This window comes from Pinus tabuliformis, chromosome 2_1 (genome assembly GCF_031772625.1).
Source record: "Pinus tabuliformis cultivar Carrire ecotype Pingquan chromosome 2_1, CPIR1, whole genome shotgun sequence".
NCBI lineage: Eukaryota > Viridiplantae > Streptophyta > Pinopsida > Pinales > Pinaceae > Pinus > Pinus tabuliformis.
In genome coordinates, this window is record NC_142299.1 from 270,044,504 (window position 1) to 270,061,369 (window position 16,866).

Below are 16,866 nucleotides of genomic sequence, written 5' to 3' on the forward strand. Positions count from 1 at the left end.
GAGATCTTCATTTATGAATATTCCCGTTCCTTTTAGACTTGAGGTTTTACTAAGTATGTTGTGCTTATGGTCAGTAGAGCTCACCTTTATGCGGATTAATCTCCCTTTATTCTCGGTTAATTTCCCCAACCTTGTTGCTTTGTGAGACACGATTACTTTAATTTTGTCCTATGCAATTACTTTAATTTTTTTTATTATTTAAATATGAAAATATAATATAAATATGCAATTATGTATGCAATTATTTTAATATTTTTAAATTATTTAAAAATGAAAATGATAATATAAAAATAATGGGACGAAGTTTTTTGTTTTTCAGTGACAAACTCATTTTTCAAAAATATCTATTACTTTCATGTATATTATTTAAATAATTTTATGATAATATTAACAAATTTTAGTATAAAGACTTGGTTCAGTAAATAAGAATTCCTTATTTTTAAGACAAACTCATTTTTATAAAATTGCTTAATACTTTTATTTCTATTATTATTATTATTATTATTATAATTATATATATATATAGATATATATAATATTTTATAGTAATAATAATCAAATTTCAAAATGAAGCCGAAATGTAATAACTAAGAGTTTTCTTTTTGACACAAATCCATTTTTTAATAAATATCCTTACAACAACTATTTTACAAAAATCATCACCGTCAATAACATAAATATTGTGATTGTTTTATAAAAGTCATCACCCACAATAATATTTATTTATAGTTAGTTAAATTTGGAACCAAGAATATCCGAAACAAAAGCGACAAATAAAAAGTGTCCGTTGTGGATCCCATCCCATCCCATCCAATCCAATCGTACCGGGCAACAAAGTTTTGTTATAAAATTAAATGCAACCTATCTACTTCCAACTATTTAATTAACTGTTTTTAATTAATTCGAGACAGTGGGATTTTGATTAATTTATGAGCGTAGATTTTGATACCGGGGCAGTGTTGCTTGACTGCTACTGTGTCTTCTAATTCCAAAGTTAGGTTGTTGTCAATAAGTTTGAAAACTTCTTGCAAGACTTTGTGAAAGCCCTGCAAGAGCCCGGGGACCTCCATTCCTCCTCTACCTCAACGTCCATTTGCACGGTGACGTAAAAAGATATTTACGATCTTTTGAAGCCAATTGATGCACAGACTGATTTTACGCCCCTGTTTCCCACCCTTATTTTATTTTTATTGCTTCGGTAAAACAAAATAAAAATCCGTGTTTACGAAGTGTTTAATGGCGACTGTAAACATGTTAAAAGTCAATTGATGGTCACACTGATTTCTCTGGACACCACATTTTCTAGTCTTGTTGAGCGGAGAGGTTCAATTCTACAATTAGTGTGATTTGTTATATGTAATTAGGTTATTGTTTAAGTTAGGCTTGGCAGCATTTAAAAAAAAATGAAAAAATATGGTTCATTATATTCGCTGAAAGAGTTAAAAATATATTGTATATATTCTTGGCATATATTCTTACTCTATATATTCTTCGCATTCAGTGAAAGAGTTTTTGAAGCTCGGTGAAAGAGTTAAAAACATACTCTATATATTCTTCGCATATATCCTTCGGTAGGCTTGGTGAAAGAGTTAAACACTTACTTTATATATTCTTCGCATATATTCTTCGGTGAAAGAGTTTTGAGGCTGGTTGAAAGAGTTGAAAACATACTCTATATATTCTTACTCTATATATTCTTTGGTGAAGTGAAAAAGTTAAACACGTACTCTATATATACTTCGGTGAAAGAGACATAGTCTATATATTCTTACTCTATATATTCTTTGGTGAAAGAGTTATGAGGCTCGGTGAAAAAGTTAAACATGTACTCTATATATACTTCGGTGAAAGAGTTTTGAGGCTTGGTGAAAGAGTTAAACATGTACTGTATATATTCTTCTCATATATTCTTCAGTGAAAGAGTTCTCAGGCTAACGTACTCTATATATTCTTGAGCCTGCGGTGGGCACAGTCAAGTTTGCTTATATCAGGTGCACACATTTCTTATCTTTTTCTTTTTCTAATACATATCTGCTCATATAATTTCAAGTATGAATATTTCACCACAACTACCAAAGATTACCAAGGGCAGACCTAGCACAGTTACTCTACAAGGTCTTTATGAGTATATAGAGTCTTTAGAGAAATATAGAGAAGAAAGAGAAGCCAAGCTACAAAAAGAGTTAGAAGCCATGCTTGAAAATAAATTTGCATCTCGTGAAGACACCATCCAAAAACAAATAGAAAATAAAATAGAACTACTGGAGAATAAAATGGAGGCAATGGAGACTAGATTGCAGGTTATAAAAAACAAAACCAAGATACTTTAGAGAGTCTTCAAATGAAAGACATGATTAATGAACTAGAAGAAAAAGATAATATCTACCTCACCCTAAATAATGTAGTAGATAAGTTAGATAACAAACCAATTAAAGATGAAATGAAACAATTAATAGAATGAGACCACAAATGTAAGAGAAGGGCCTTGAACCTTATAATCTTCGGTTTAAAAGAGGAAGTAAATGAGGATACTTTAGCCTTAGCCCAGAAAGAATTACATAATAGATTACAAATTGAAACAGTGTGTCTCACAGAAGCAACAAGGTTGGGGAAATTAACAAAGAATAAAGGAAGACTAATCCGCATAAAGGTGAGCTCCACTGATTATAAGCACGACCTACTTAGTAAAACTTCAAGTCTACAAGGAACGGGAATATTCATAAATGAAGATCTCATTCCAAAAGATCAAGCATAATTAATAAAGGAGGTTCAAAAGGTAAAAAAAGCTAGAAAGGAAGGAAAATGGGCAATAATCAGAAATAGAAAAGCCTTTATTTGAGATAGAAACCAAAAATATAGTAATCAATAGCAATTAAACATGCTTCGGATCCTTTCTTGGAACTGTCGGGGCTTTCCATGGAACAAAGGCCCCAACCTAAGTTGGATTTCAAATGACGTTGATGTTATTTTGCTTGTTGAAACTTGGGAGCACGAAGAATCTAAGGTCCCTAACATAGATGGATTTATGCTATGGTCTACCTGCAACAAGCGATCCTCCCGTAGAGGCATTGGGGGAATAACTTGTTACATTAAGAAGAACATCTTCCCCCATGTTAGGATATATAAAAACGACCCTCACAACCAATATAGTTGGATAGAAATCAAAGAAATTAATAATAAAAAGTTCTACATAGCAATATGTTATTTTCCACCCATCAATTCTAACTTCTATAAGAAGAAGAATCTAGATAAAACTAACCCTTACAATGGTTTAGAGAATGGTATTTCTAGCCTAAGGAATGACGGTAATATCCTTTTAATAGGTGACTTTAATGCTCTGACTTCAAACAACCAAGATATTATTCTAAGAAATCATTCCAACCCTAATTCTCTTTGGTTAGATGAAGACCCTACTCCGGCTAGCAGATACAAAAGGAGCTCTGAAGACCTCGGGGAAAATTTATTTGGATCAGATCTAGTCTAGATCTGTAGTGCTCATGATCTCATAATTTGTAGTGGTCTAAAGAAGTGGCCCAATTCCAGCGAGATGACCTGCATCCATGGACTTGGTAGCATCATGGTAGAATATGTTATTTCTGATCTCCCATTATACAATGAAATGATAAATTTTGACATCTTAAACGACCATGAACCTGACTCTGATCATAGGGCCTTTACTTATAACTCTCAATTTTGTCATGCATAGAGTTCCCATAGAAAATAATACTTATAGCCAAAAGAACTTAATATTTGATAGAAATAAAAATGATTTCTTTCTAAACGAATTAAAAACTAATTTTCTTCCTTTATCTAATATAGACAACATAGAAGACCTCTATCATAATTTTACTACAACCCTCTCATATTCTATTAACAAGTTCTCAATTGAAGTTTCAAATAATAAAAGAAATAGCAAAACCAATCCATGGTATTACAAATATTGTAAAAGTGCGAGGAGAGCAATTAAGGAAGTTGTTGATGAATCTCTTAAAATGGACAAGATAAAAATATTCCAAGCCCTAACTAAAAGGAAAAAGAGGCAGTACATTCGTCAAAGACAGGAGAATCTCTTACACCTCTCTAAGGTAGCTCCTAAGAAATTTTGGAGGCAGATTCTAACTAGGAAGACTAAGGATAATAATAAAATTGTTCTTCACAATTGGAATTCCTATCTTAAAAAGCTTTATGAATCTCCAAATGTCATGGATAATTTGGAAACCCTGCTCATAACGAAAGAATTTTTCTCTTTAGAAGACATTAAGTTTGGGGTTAATCCCCTCGCTAATGGGAAAGCTAAGGACATTGAAGGTTACCAGGAAGAAATCTTAAAAATTGGAGGTTGTGTCCTCATCCCCCACATCCACAAGCTTTCAATCAAGCAGTTAAGCAAGGGTTCCCTAAACCTTGGACTGAGAGCCTCATTATCCCTATTTTTAAAAGTGGGGATACAAATAACCACTCTAATTATCGGACAATTATGATGAGCCCTCTCTTAGCCAAGTTATATGGTAGTATTCTGGAAAAGAAGTTAAGCATATGGCTTGAAAGTGAAGGTAAGCGGGCTAAAGGCCAAGTAGGTTTCAGAAGGCATCACTCAACTACAGACCACCTTGTTACACTTAGGATCATTGCGGAGGAATTTCGTAATGATAAATCCAATTTATTTTGTTGCTTTGTGGACTTTAGAAAGGCTTTCGATACGGTTCCTAGATACAACGTTTGGAATAGATTAGAAGAGCTAAAGGTTCCTCTTGAGTTGAGAGCTGCCGCTATAAGGTTATATGAGAATGTAATTGCCAAGCTAAAGAGCAATGAGGGGTGGTCGAAAGATATTAAGTGTAACATCGGACTTAAACAAGGTTGCCCCTCTCCCATACCCTATTTGGCATTTACATCGATAAGCTCGAAGGATATTTAGAGGAAGCAGGATGTGATGGCACGATCTTAGCTGGGATAGTCGTCATCCTTCTTCTCTATGCTGACAATATTGTTCTTTTGGCAAGGTGCCCATCTGATCTTGATAAGCAACTCAGGCTTCTTAAGGATTTCTGCTCTACCATGGGCATGACTGTTAACACTCACAAAACAAAAGTTATGATTATCAAATCTAAGAAGGACACTTATGCTAATTTTATGTATGACAATAATAACTTGGAGGAAGTGTATTCTTACAAGTACCTAGGAATTGATATTCATCACAAGCTCAACTGTAACCATAGCATTGAGAAAAGGATTAATGGGGGGTGGAAAGCTTATTTTGGTCTTGAAAATAATTGTAAAACAGCAAACCTCGTAATGTGGGATAAAAAGAAGTTCCTCTTTGAAACTTTAGTCACTCATGTTATCTTATATGGCTGTGAGGTTTGGGGTTGCAACATCTCTAGAGAATCATGGAGAAAGATTGAGCAAATCCAGAAGCGTTTTATAACTTATAACCTGAAAATTAAAAGTAATACACCCTATCCTATTCTCCTTATAGAAGTAGGTCTTTCCCCTATTGAGAGCCTATCTATGCTTAGGTTTCTATTGTACAAGCACAAACTCAATAACATAGACGATCATAGACTTCCTAAGCTAGCTTTAAATTCTAGCCAAAACCACCTAAGGCTTAATTGAGGGTGGCATAAAGACACAAGGGCCTGGTTAAACTATTGGGAGATCAACGAGAATGATGCATTGCAAAACATAAATAACATTAAAGATATTGTTACTTCTAAGTTCAAAGAAAAAATGTGGTGTGAGAAAGATTTAGCGGCTAAAAGAAAATTAAGTTATGATAAGAAGTCATCAACCCCACCCTAGAAGATCAAAATTATATCTCTATTTTAACTAGCTCAAAGAAGAAAATTAATATAGCAAAGATTAGAATGAATTCTCATGAGCTCCATAGTGAAACACGTCGTTGGGCAGTTCCTAAAACACCATGGGTGGAAAGGATCTGCCATGTATGTGAGAATAGGAACATCGAGGATGAAAACCACTTCCTCTTAGAGTGCCCCGCGTACAACCACATTAGATCTCAGTTTCACAATCTTTGTTACAATATTGACCTTCCTAGCCTTTTACAATGCCAAAATTATAGTGAGCTCGGGAGGCTTCTCTCCAAGCTTTTTGAGCATAGGAATAAAATCTTAAATCAAAATAAATATTTTGTTTACTTAGATCCGATAGATCATTGTTTGGTCTCAGCGGACGTTAACCATCATCATCATCATCATCATCATCAATATCTAAACAAAAAAAATATAAAAATTATATATATTTGGTTACTTTTAATTAAAAATATTATAAAAGATTAATAATTGTATTATCATTGTATTTATTTTGTTTTCCTATATTTTATTTTCACACTTCTAATAATAAATAAATTATTTGGATGTTTATGTTAAATAATATAATTTTAGTTAACTTTATAAAAATAAAACAATTAAAAAAAATAGATTTATATTATACATATTTCAATATAGAAATTAAAAAAATTGTTTAAATATCTATATTAACTTTTATATATAATGTGAGTGTATACATGTATTAAAGATTACCTAATTAAAATATTTCAATGCTAAAAAAAAAATAGTAATTAAATGTAAATTAAATTAAATAATTTTTAATAAGGAGAAAAATTATAACTAATTCAATTTTTAATATAAAATAATAATAATCAATGATTCAAAAATACAATTTAAAGAGAAAAATTATACATGCTCTATATAGAAAGAACCCATTTATTAATAACGAAAAGGGATTAAATCTCTTGAAGTGTAAATATTTTTTCAGTTTTTTTATTTTAAAAAGAAGTTTGCATAAAATACATTTCATGCCTCTCCGCCCTTGGTAGATCCATGGTTAAAATGGATCTATACTGGTTTTAGTTTTATTGCTTCCTTAAAACAAAAACAAAAATTTGTCTTCTTTCTCAAGCGACACACTTTATGTTAAGGTAATTTTGTTAAAAGAGTTGTCAATTGGAATTATATTGCAAGTGTGAATTTCATTTTTCTAATGAGAGTTGTGAGTGAAATTTTATCTTTCAATTCAAACGGTTGTTTTTTCAAATAGAACAATTTAATATTCCCATGTTCAGCACCCCATATATATATGCAACAAGCCACAAGCCACATATATCATAAACTCATAGTTCAACCTAGGACCGAGACAAAGCTTCTAATACTTGACACTATGGTAATTTTGTGAAAAGAGTTGGTAGTTAGAATTATATTGCAAATCTGAATTTCATTTTTCCAACCAGAGTTGAGTTGGGAGTTAGAATTATATTGCAAATCTGAATTTCATTTTTCCAATGAGAGTTGTGAATGAAATTTTATCTTTCAATTCAAATGGTTGTTTTTCAAACATATCTAAGTCGAACAAAATAAAACTCATTAAAAATAGAAAATTTCAACTATCCCATGTTGAACACCCACAAGCCACATATTCCTATGACGAGTCATGTCTTCAAGGAGTTGCACGAGAGTGGATGGGGTGACAAACCACCATCCATACCACTCGAGCTAAGCACACATTGACAATTGTTCAACTATATTATTAGAGATAATAAGTCACGATAGGTATGGGTTCAATTATTTTGTAGCTTTGGGCACTATATAAAGTTTAAATTTAGAAATAGTTAGTTATGTATGTCAAGCACTAAAGACAAATAGAAGAGAAGATTCAAGATGAAGAAAAATATTGTTGACCTATATTATTAGAGATAATAAGTCACATTAAGTATGATTTTAGTTAGTTTGTAGTTTTTGGAACATTACATAAAGTTTAAATTTAAAAATAGTTGGTCATGAATGTGTGAGGTGAGGCTAACATATCTATTATTAATGTTTTCGGGACTATTTAGTCATGTCCCCTCAAGAAATTGTGTGTTAGTTTTGTGAGTTATTTTATGAGTGTTTAAATACTCTAAATACTTGTCACAACTATTAGTAGATTGGATATTGGTATCCTTGCTATCCCTTGAACCTCGAATAAACAATAATGATAAATATTTTGAAAGCACATTCAAATAGAACATTTCTATCCGAAGAGGTGCAAGAGGATCAAGACCAAGAAGAAAAGGACGAAACAATAGAAGCAATAATCAAATATATGGTTTAGAAGAAGAAATGGGATCAAATAAAAACCCTTATTGTTCAATTGGGAGAAGAAACAATGAGAGTTATGAAAAAGAAAAATATTGTTTCTTTTATCATAACAAATTGGGTCATTACGCAAATGAATGTAAAAAGAAGAAAGTTGATCTTAACAAACATGATGCAAACTATTATTTTGATAAGTGCGAAGAAACATTATTACTTACATGTAATGCTACTCAAGAGTTATCTAATGATATATGGAATATAGATAGTGGTTGTAGTAAACATATGATAGGAAATAAAAGCATAATTGTAGATCTAGGTGATTCAATAAGAATTGAAGTCAAGTTGGGGTCAAACAATATTCTAAAATTTATGGGAAAAAAAATGGTTAGCATCTTAAACAAACATGGTAAAAAAAGCACATACTAAATGTGTACGATACTCCAAGTTTGAAACGTAATATTCTTAGTATTGGCCAACTTACTCCAGAAGTGTATAATGTGATATTTAAAGGAGATGGTTTTTTCATATATGATAAACCTTCTAACAATATGCTTATTTTGATATTAAAGATGAGAAATAACAATATGTATCCTCTTCCCAAGAAGTATAATAGACGTGATAATTGATCTGATAAAAAAGATACTTGCTTCAATGATTTATGGTTATGATATTTTAGGTTTGATCACCTTAATTTTGGTGGCCTTGGACTATTATAATAGTAGAAGATGGTTTATGGGTTGCCTTCAATTCTAGAACCAACTGATTAATGCAAGAGTTGCATTCTAGCGAAGCAACATAACGACAATTTTTCTAAGGAAGTGTCTTATAGCGTAAAGACACCTTTGGAGTTGGTTCATACATATCTATGTGACACAATGCAAACTTAGTCATGTAGAGGAAGTTACTAGTTTCTAATTGTCATAGATGATTATAGTATAAAAAACTTGGGTATATTTGCTCACAAAGAAAGTTGAATCTTTTGACATGTTTAGAGAATTGAAGGAATGGTTGAGAAATAGAGGAGGTGAGTATGATTAAAAAAAAATCACAAATTTTGTAAGCATCATGGGATCAAAATATAGTTAAAAAAACGTATAGTCTATAGTAAAATGGTGTACCTGAAAAGTAGAACATAAATATAATGAATATGGCTAGAAGCATGTTGAAGAAAAAAGATATATCAAATACCATTTGGGGGAGAAGTAGTAGCTTGCCCAGTTATGTCTTTGAAATATCTCCTCATTAAAAGTGTAAAGGAAAACATTCCATGTTAAACATGTATTGGTGGATAAGTTTTATTATGATGACTGAGCGTTCAATTGTAGGGTGCTAAAAAAGGAGGTTGTCATAGTCTAGCGCAACACCGACATTTTCAATCTTCCACAAGAGAAGGTCTCACCTGAGGCATGTCGATAATGTTAAGTGATGTGATTGGGATTTAGATGGTCACACAGTTCATTCCATCTATTAACTCATACATCAATCTTAGATTCATGCAAGGGTATTGAAAATAATATTTTAGAAAAAGTAAATAAAGACATAGCTGCAAAGTAATAGAGAACATTAAAATTCTTTAAAATGGAAACACAACTCAAACACAAGATATATGTAAATATATCCACGCAACAAAATCATTTATATTGTACTTCAGAGAGTCGAGCCATTACAACATATATCTATGAAAACTATGAAAGATCTGCTTCAAACATCTTCAAAACTAGATGAAAAGACATTATTACAACATATTACATAAAATGGATTTCAATTCTCATTTTAGCAAATGTCAAAATTGTTCTTTGTCACCCCTTTGCAGCTTGATATATGTAGCTATATAGATATTTTTCTCCTTTGATCTTGTCTTTTCTTGCTTGAGTTGGTGTGACATAGCCAGATTGAAAAAATATAACTTATTGGTCCACTTTCCTCTTGATTCCTTCAAACTCAGCATCTTGATCCTTCTTCTGCGACCTTGGAAAGTTCCATTGTAATTTTCCACTTTCATTACTTACTACTTTGTTCTTGTAGATCCCTGTTTCTAGCATAATTGACCATTTTATTTTCCACTTGTGCTTCTTATCTTTATGGTTCTTTTTTTCCAAAATTAATCAAAATTACTCACAAAAATGAAGGACCCAACTGACCCTGACCACAATCTATTGAATTTACCTTGATCAAATCCTTGTCTTGCATTCCTTGTCCTCCCTATGGTTGAGAAACTCATGCCAATGGGAGAAACTCATGCCAATACACTATGGCCCTATGCTGGTGCTTCTCCTTTAAATGAAGGATTCAACTCTAGAAAAAATTGCAAAATTTAAATCTTAAAACTATTGTAAGCATCCATTGTGTCATTCCGTGTAGTAAGAAGAGTAGTAACCTTGTCAATAAATTAGGTTGTAGTCTTTTCAGTTGGTTTCTCAAGGTGTGAAGCAAGAAAAGTTTCCCATTGGGTATCTATGTCAAAATAGAGCTTATAAAGTTGCATGTATTTGGATTTGGCAGTAGGCTTAAGATCTTAGAGAGTAGCCTTAACCTAGTATGATTCCTTCTTTAATCCATGAATATGCTTGTCAATTTCTTTAGCTTAATCAAAGAAAAACTATTGTTGTCCCAATTCTGTTGTTGCAAGAGCTTTCTCCATTAAGTGTTTGTTATGTTCTCACAATTGATATAGAGACCAATTATGTTTAGAAAGAAATCCTAGCCAATCTTGTAGTTGACTAAATATCTCCTATGAATCCCCCATGGACTCTCGAAGTGTATCCCCGAGAGCTAATCCTTGATGAATGGTTTGATTGATTTTCTTCTAGAACTACTTTGTAGGGTAAGAAATGGGATTTCATAGCTTGAAAATGGTACTGCACAAATCCTTATTTGTAGAAACTAGATATGTACAAGTGAGCTAAAGATATGCAAGAAAACATATATGATAAGGAGAAATATCTTCTGGTGTAGTGCAGGTATACTCAACAACTATTAGCTACATTTGTTGAATTTTGTTACTCATATCTTCAACTTGTTTTTTGAGTCTCTCTTTTTGCAGACACAACTGATCACACTCTTGGACAACTTTGAGAAGTTACTAGTATTGTTTCTCAAGTGTGATGACAAGCTCATTATATTAAGAATCAACAATAAACAATCGATCCTCCAACTATACTAATGATTCTATGATAAGCTGAAAGATATGTTGTAATGACTATTGTTAAATATCTTAAGTGCATATACTATCAAGAGGGGATAATATTTCATATAGAGGTTGGCCACTCACAACACATTCTTCACGTTGTCCTTATGGTGAGGAATCTGGCGAAATTCATGTTCATGCTGTAGATCTTCTTGAACTATGGAAACCTCGTTAAAACGAAGTAGCAGAAAAATATATATGGTATGGGAACATAGATGCAAGACTTCTTTGTAATAGCTCAGATCATGAACATGAGTGGAAATATACAATGGAGAGATAGTGGTGTTTGTTGATGGTTGTGACTCAGACAAAGTTTGGGCATGTGGAAATAAAACTATTTCTGGAATGTGTTCTTGTTCCCTTCTATTTTCTGGCTCATATACAACCTCCATCCCATGAATATTTTCTGTAGTGTCTTCACTGTTAGAGTGATGAGAAGGATGATTAGAAATGGTATTAAAGGGCAAAAAAAATGTTTGGTGATGAAGGAGGGTTATCCAGAGGAGATGTAGTGGGTAGAGAAAAATATGTTCTTCAGTGATGGTGGTAGGCTAAAGAGGCTCTTCACAATCATCATCTGGAATATCTATGATAGTTGAAGAGTTGGTAAAAGGAGTGGAATGTATAGATGCAATAGAAGCTATAGCTTTTGAAACAAAGGAAAAGGGATCAAAAGTTGTGGAAATAGTAGGATCAACATCAGAAGTGGTAACAAGCATTTGATAATGTGAACAAGGAAGCCAAAGGAATAACTGGAGGCTTAAAATTTCTACCATGGTATGGAATAGAAACAAGAATAGAAGTAGTTGTGATAGAAGGACTTACCAGAGATTCAACACTACATACGGTGGAATTTACATAATATAAGAATTGTTGGAGACGCTTCATCATGGGATAAAATTTATACTCAGGTGCACTCAAGTTTTTCCTAAATGTTGATAAAGCATCAAAAAATAAAATACATGGCTTTAGGTCATCGAGAGAATAAATGATCCCTGCAGAGGTATATATACATTGAATTCCTATGCAAGACACAACTTCCTTGTGAAATGCTTCACTCATGTAATATAATAGTGGCCTCATCTTAAATGTCTCTTTACTGAAAAATTTTGGCCTGTCATAATAATTGTTGTGGTTGATGTTGAACCACATATTATAGAAATAATTACCCAATATTAGTCAGGCAATTATAATGGACATTCTATCATTCATCATTTTATTATATCAATCCTTGAAAGCATTTTCATTGTGAGCATGATTTAGAAAAACAACATGAGCTTACCATGGAGCAAATGCGAGAAAAAGGGCTTCAACATATGGAATCTAAAGCAAATATTGATCCTCCAGAGCACACAAATTCATCATCGCAATGTCCATTACTAAGTTCCCATAAATAAAATAGGTTTCTCTCTTATGGAATTCCTTGTATGCAACAAAGAACTCATCCAACATAAACTTACACCAATTCAAATATTTTCCCTGAACTCAGAATTCGACTATTGAGATACTATCTAGGGTACATTTCCTTTTTGTATAGTGCTGTGCGACCTTCCCTACAATGATATAGCAGAAAAAAATTATCCTCTTATCATTAACGAGGTCGATAACAGCTCCGTAAACCTTACGCCTAGTGTCATATTTCTCATATAAGTTTGCACTTCCAGTATTTTTATCACGCTTTCACGAGTCGTGTAATTTTGTTGAAACATCTTCTCTATCCATTGACATGCCAATAAGGATACAAATATCATGTATGTGAATTGGGTACTCCTTATCCAATTAGAGAGAGCCACCATGTATAAGACTGATAAAAAACTTGGTGCATATTGAAGTCTCTCATGTGGTTCCAAACACAACAAAATCCCATAGTTGCATAATAGTTACACCTGGTATCACCTGGAATCTACTTTAGTTACATCAAGTAGTTAGTCTGATGGAGCTGAGGTAATATCCTAGTAGAATTCAAGATAGAGGGCTACAAACAAAGTATGGTCTAGAAAATCATTTTCAACCACGGTTTCCTTATCATACTTCCCCATTACATCATCCATTGGTTTAATATGGTTATCAAAAATGTCAAGCAAAATAGTTGTCTTAGCGGGGCAAACCATGGTAGAAGATCAACAACTGTGGACAAACTGAACATGTGGATACTGATGGAATTTGGACACAAGAGGTTAGGATTTGAAATCCAGGATGAAAAACTAAGGAAATTATAAAGACATAGATGATAAATCATGTGTTAATACTTTATACTTATAGAACAACACAAGGTTGTGGCAATAAATCAACTGTTAGATATTAAATGAGATAACTCGAAAAAATCAAGGATGAATTCAGAAATTAGTAAGCATTAGGACACAAATCCCTAAGATATCACATGAATGACCAAAAAGGATGTGACGTGACAACAAAACATAACTAAATTTACCTGAACTAGTTAAACCAGAACAAATCATCAAAATATATTTGTTACGGGGCTCCAAAGAATCGACAGGTTAAAATAATCACATTAAAAGACTCAATAAATGAAAATAACTATGGTTTATACCTTAACAGCCAAAATTGCTTGCAATATATCACAACTAAGAAACATGACATAGAACTAACATAATTAAAATGACTGAATAAACTAATAGAACGAATAGATAAAACAAATGATTTTAGTGACCATTTTATGGCTTTAGGCATGTGCCATTCACCCAAACATGTAGGATAATTCCATCAAGTTCTGCGAGATTTACATCTCTCGAGTCTCGTATCTCTCCAACGATAAATGGACCCAACCAATTCTTTTGTAACTTTTGAGCATTCTTGAGGTAATTACTATTCATATAGCAGGACCTGATCTTCCACTAGGATAGACTTGGTCTCAATATTTCAATCATTTCAGGCTTTTTATCTTCCTTTCTCAATGCTTTCATGAAAATCTTCTAGAAAGTATTTCTCCTCCAATTCCCGTAGCTCCTATAAATTTTTTGCAATGGAATCATCATCAGACACTTTAGTAACCAGAGTAATGAAAAGGTTCAGGACGATAAACTTTGGAGGTACCATAGCCTCTCTGTCATATACAAGCCAAAAAGGGGTATACTTATGCAACATTTTCACAGTAGTGTGATAAGCCCATAAAGTAGTAGGAAGTCTCTAATCCTAATCATTTTTGTTAGCATGACATCACTTGGTCAGTCATTTCTCTAGTATCTTATTAAAAGCTTCAACTGTTCCATTCACTTGTAAATTATATGGACTACTTTTCTGGTTCTAGATCATGTTGACATTTTCTGTTTTAGTCAAATAGGCAAAAATCTCTGAAGGATGACAACAATAGGGATTCAGTTCCTAGATTAGCTCCAGGTTGTTGGGAGGGAGTTAATGCCTCCTATATTTGATGTGAGGGAGTTATGAGGCTGTTAGATTCTCTATGCTATATAACAGGCAGTCATTCGGATGATTTGCTAAGAGAGTGTGAGGATTTCATGATGTAATCTCCTAATTTGATTAATATATTCCTGATGCCTATGTTTGGTGGATGTAGCCCAGATTGGTTGGGTGAGCCACGTTAAAAGTTGTGTCTCATGTGCTTGTTGATTTATTCTGATGTGTGTTTAATTAGTTTTGCTATGCATCTCTCCAACAATTGGTATCAGAGCGCGTTGGAGGAGCGGCACTGCTGGAGGTGGAGCGCTGGCTACCTTAAAGCCATTGGGGGGCTGGTGCGTGGTGGAGGTAATCCGATCTGGTGCAGGTAATTTACAGTGAAATATATATATGTTAAAAACAACGTGGATCTATTTTATATCAGCGTGGTTAGATTATATATCAGCGTGGATATATGATATATATATTTTGGAAAACAAAACGTTGGAATATTTGACACCTGCGTGGAGAACTGCGCTGTTGAGTGCCCTGTAGCTGCTGCGTGGGGGGCTTCAAACACAAGTGACAAAGCGTATTGATAACCAAGTGATGTGTGGGCTGAAGGTGTGTTTGCTGTGCGCTTTGATTGGAGAATTGAATGCTGGTGCGTATGAAGAACTGGTGCATATTAATTTGTTGAAGAACTGGTGCATATTAATTTGCTGTTGCTGGTATTTAATGGTGCGTATTAAAATTGCTGATGCGTATTTTTTAAAGTGACCGTAGATCAAGTTCACCGAAAACAAAACGCATAAATCTTAAATATAAAATCAAATCAGTGCCAGCGTTGAAGCGTGTCATTTTTTTTTGGTTACCTCAGATTAAAAGCTTGGTGCTAAAAGTTTTTTATATGAACAATTGTTTTTATATGATGGTGGAGTACGAAATTGTTTTATATGAACAATTGTGTTATATGATGGTGAACTCATGTGGTGGAATACGTAAATATGTTTTTAAACACAAAAGGGAGTTATAAGGGTTATGTCACATGTTTTTCAAATTAAAAGGCTTTAAAAGTGTAAGGGGGGCTTAATTTTTTTTTTTAATATAAAGGCAAAGGTACAAAGACATAGGCAGAAATGTTTTGTGTAAAGCAAAGACAGCGAAGCATAGGCAGTTTTCTTTGTTATGTAAAAACAAAGGCATAGGCAATTTTTTTTTTAAATTGCTGGTTTGATATTGGAGATTATTGTGTTTTTTGATACAAAATGGCGAAAACTCAAAGTGCCCGGTTTGAAATTGAGAAGTTTAATGGCAAGAATAATTTTGAGATCTGGAAGGTGAAGATGCACGATCTGCTGGTTCAACAAGGTGTGGCGAAAGCACTGTTGGGGAAAAACAAAAGACCTCCTTCCATGACGGAGGATGATTGGGATGAGATGGACGATAGAGCTCTAAGCGCAATTCGGTTATGTATGGCGGACGATGTTCTGTTCAACATTGTGTCAGAGAAGCTCTATATGACGAAATCTTTGACAAATCGAATTCTCCTGAAACGACAGCTTTACAGTTTGCGGATGAAAGAAGGTACCTCAATTGCTGATCACCTGAATGTTTTTAATACCTTGTTGGTGCAATTAAACAGTCTAGATGTGAAATTTGATTCAGAGGATAAGGCGATAACTTTATTATGTTCATTGCCCGAATCCTGGGATCACTTTGTTACTTCCATAAGTTTTAGTACATCAGAAATTCTTGAATTTGACGATGTTGTTGGAGCCTTGTTGGCTGAGGAAACGAGGAAAAGGTCGAATGCAGACACCTCTACATCAGAGGTAATGATGGCCAGAGGTCGCTCACGAGAGAGACACTTCGGGGGAAAGCATAGTGACTCTCGTTCAAAATCCAAAGGAAAGAAGCCCAAGGTGAAGTGCTGGCATTGTGGCAAGGCTGGACATCTGAAAAAGGATTGCTGGAAGCGAAAGCAGGCTGCTAAAGAAGGCTCTTTGACAGAAAAGAAGGAAGCCAACACCACGGATACAGGTTCAGTATCAGGTTCAGGTATGAGTGATGAGGTATTGTCAGTTAATATTTCAAAACATGATCAACATTGGTTGTTAGATTCCGGGGCATCTAACCACATGTGTATTCATAAAGATTGGTTTAAAACATATAAATCAGTTGATGATGGAGTCGTGTACATGGGTAATGATGTCACTTGCAGTA